Source organism: Podospora anserina, chromosome 7, assembly GCF_000226545.1.
Source record: "Podospora anserina S mat+ genomic DNA chromosome 7, supercontig 1".
In the NCBI taxonomy this organism is placed as follows: Eukaryota; Fungi; Ascomycota; class Sordariomycetes; order Sordariales; family Podosporaceae; genus Podospora; species Podospora anserina.
The window spans coordinates 1,083,912-1,087,975 of record NW_001914854.1 but is presented as its reverse complement, the minus strand read 5'-3'; positions in this window follow the sequence as shown (position 1 = coordinate 1,087,975).

Genomic DNA, 4,064 nt, shown 5'->3' with positions numbered 1-4,064 from the left:
CCAGTCTAAGCCCGCACTGGGGATATTTGTCTCCCATAATCAATGTTACCCCCATCCCATCATCCCATTTCGTACTGTACTGTGCCGCTCACCTTCTCGAGGTGTTTTTTTTTTTTTGCCGTTTTTTTCTCTTTCCTTTTCCGAAAGTCTGACTGCATTTTCTCGCCACTGTACAGTCCCACCAACACCTTCTTTGCAAGCACGGTCTTTTGCCTCATTTGGTAACCCGAAGGACGGGCTTTTGAGACCTTGTAACCTGACTTACAGAAGTGAAACATGACAACATCAACAACACTCTCACACACACAGCTTTGGTGATGTGTGCAACAAACCCCTGACTTTTGTTGTCCAAAAAAGAAAGAAAAAAAGATCGGGGCAAAAAAAAAAACAAAAAAAAAAAGAAAGATGGTGTCATGCCTTGTTGGTGTCCTGTTACCATCATCGTCTTTTCAACCGCGCGTAAAAAAGTAGCATGTGTCCTGTGTCTTGTGTATTAACGTAAGCGCCACGCATGTCTTTTCATCTTGTGCGTTTGATAGGGGACCTACACAGAAATCCAACAAAAGAAAAACAAAAGAAGCCCGACGTATTGTATGTAGTGTATAATAAGCCCGATAACCCCATCGGTCACCGCACACACGTTCAAAACCTGTTTGGGTCCCAAAGCAAAAAAGAAAAGAAAACTGCACAAGTTGCGGCCACTGTGTGCTTACACCAAACCACCCAACCCCAGCCAAACACATTCCCAGATCCAAAGCATCGGTGTTAGGCAGTTGAGAAGCCACTGCCGAGGTAACCGAGAAAGAAAAAAAACGTCCCGTCCGCGTCCCTGTCCTCGGTGTCTTTGCGCCCTGTCACATCCCTCGACGATGCATGTAAGGGATGAGAGGAACCGTGACCGGTGAAGGATATGACGACGAGATGTTTCTTTTTTTACATTAGTCTCGCGGGGGATCGTCTCTCCCCGGGTTCCTCTTGTATCTCAGACATAACTATGCAGTGAGATATCTCATGCAACAGCACAGATGTTCTCCCCGCCCGATCTTGTATCAAAAAAGGGTATCCCCCTTTTTCTTCCCGCGTCTGTGTGTATCCCGAAGTCTGAGATCAGGACGCCGATGGGAAGGACAGAAGCATACTCGGGGACGTCGGGGATAGATCACGAGACCTGGGAAGTGAAGCCTTTTGCTTTTTGTGTTGTTGATCCACATTGTTCAAGTGCCACCAGTTTGACAACTTGTGTCACTGACACAAGGTCAAGACATGTGCCGAAAGAAAAAAATAAACGGACCGAACTGTCGGGACCATTCCCACTTGCTCCAGTCTTGGACATATTTCATAGCCTTTGCGTGATTGTCGCCACGGTGACCGACTGTTTCCAAGAATAATACTTTGCTGTGAAGCGATGAGTCGACACTGATAACTAACCGGCAACATCCTAGTGCGAGACCGGAGTCATCAAGAAGGCTTGACAAGGCAGAGCCTGACACAATGGAGGTTGTGTTAAACATTGGATCTCCGGTGGAGCCCCGACAATCCCTGTGATCTCCGCTCCGAGGCGGGAGATTCTCCCGAATTGCCTGGCTATAAACATAGAATCCTTACCCACTGGCAAATTCCTAGACGTCAGCGAAATCTCGAATTCAGTCATCCTCGACAAAAAGTCGGGACACAGCCCCCCCGTGGGTGGTTGTGTGGATAATAATGAGAAAGAGAGTTTAAAGCAATTCAACACCCGGATGTCTCCGAGGCTTGCCCCTCTGTAAAAGCACACACTGTGTGTAGCTGTGCCAAGAGTGGTGTAGAAGAGAAACAAAACATCACGGAAGGCTGTTGGAACCCCCGTGCACGTCCCCACTGAGACCCCCAATATCTCTCCTGTGTGGGAGGCAGGCAGAATCCCACATGAAGAAAAAAAGACTTGCCGTGATATCTCGGCCAAACTCCCGGCATTGGATCAAAGCTGGGCAAGGCTTCGGTTGCAGCCATATGCTACCCCTCCTGATAACCCATAGCACCGAGATAAGAGCTTTCGGATCAGAACCCTGCTGCGGCTAGCGTACCTGCAGCAATCGCCGTGCCATTCCCACCAAGCAACTGGATGATGATGATGATGATGATGACGACGAGGGGTCATCGAGACTACCGTGGGCCTGAGCAGATTCGGGGTCTGCCAACGCCAGGCACATTGATCTGAGACCCCTGCTGCACCGCCGCCAACCTCCAAAAACCGGGCTTACCCGTCAGGGTCGAGATACGGGGGACAAGAGTTTTCCCATATCTTGGAAACCAAGTCGGAGTCTTTCACTGTGTGCCTTATCAAACAAAGGTGCTGTACCTTTTTCCGAACCAGCGTGCGTGTGAGACGTGACCTGTCATTCCCTACACTATGCCACCATATCAAGAGGTGAGGTGGTATTCCTAGCATGATCGACAATGCACGTCACTAATCTCGTCCTCAAGTCCGTGGCAAAGGGGCAGCTGGTAGCAAACAGGCTCGCTTCCAGACGATGGGCCTGCTTGTGGCCGTGCATCCCGCACCGGTCAAAAAGATTCCCATGTCCCGCGGACGACGGGATATTGGCCGGCGGCAGGCGGCCGGCACCTCGGTCAACGCTGGTGCAGCAGACAGGGTGCATACGAGATATGCTTGCTCTACCCAGATGCGTCTGGCGTCACTCCGAGGATGCAGCAATCTGTCGAGGGTGCGGTAGAGATATGCCGCCCAGATCGAAAGCGGGGGGGTGGTGCAGACGAGATGGCCGGCAGTGCTGCCAATGCACGGATGTCATGATGGCCGATGATAGGAGTCTGAGATGGAAGCTCTCTTGAGGTGGTACAAGGCAATGTTGCCAGACTGAGAGAGTTAATAATAATGAGCGAGTTGAGTGTATTTTGTTGATGAGATTCAGGTCTGATGTACCAATGCTCTGAGGAACCCCCACGCCCGGGCGGCCGAACCTAAAAGGCGTTTGAATGGCTCGGACGGCCTGATATTGCGTGCCGGTCCAGGGCGGGCGGGTTTCCAACACGGGCAAGTCATGGTAGCTGCGGACCAAGGCCCGGATGATGCACCCAGCGATCGATAGCAGGCCGGGGAGCATACGAAAGTTCCACGGGCCGATCGCTCGTGTTTTTGGTGCCCTATCTTGAAGATGACCCTGTTGGTGGGCTTTGAGGCAGCTGAGGCAGAGGTCGACGACACCTTGATGGCTCGATAGTACCACCCTCCCTGCTGTGCCTGGCCGCCGGTGGAGCTTGGGGGGAGAGCTTGGAGGACCCTGATGGAGATTGCTGAACAATCCGATCCATCCGCGATCCACAGACCCAGTCCCGGCGCAGATCGTTCATGGCGTGATGTTCTTTACAGACCTTGGCATCGGGTTGTCTGGTGTTGGTAGAAATCCGTGAGCTTGCTGGTTCATCAACAGACGGTGAGGCGGCCGTGACGGTTGTGGAGTGGACGCCAAGACTTAGGCTGTGGAAAATGAAAGAAATTTTTTCCATGACAGCGGGATTCGGGTCTGATGAGGCTGGAACATGGTGATGTGACTGGACCAGAGCAACTCGGTGTGATGATCAAGTGAACCAGAAAATGTCAACATGGTGGGCAGTGTGAATTTGGCATTTCCCCAGAATTGTTGGAGGGGAATCAGCACCTGATTGGCCAGATGCCCTCCACCTCGTGGTCCGCCTTTTTCCTTGTGCGCTGCTGCGAGGTACTGACTGAAAACAGAAAGCAGCTCTCTCATCAAGGTTCTTGAAAAATCACACAATGCCACCGAATTATCCGGTGACAATCTGACAGATTCCCAAATATCACAACATTCTCTCGCAACATTGTCTGTGCTGCCCGGCCCAGCCATTGTCCCAGATTCCACCATCGCCCCCACGAAATTTGTCACCGGACCGCTTCATCGCAGACAAGGCCTGTCCCGCTCGTCTTCTGGGGACCCTGGCCCGTCACTGCCCAGTGATCTGGGGCCGAAAGATGGGGCACTCCTCACACTGTGTGCAAAGATAGGTTCAATTGACGTTTGCATCATGGGGTTCACCCACCCCAC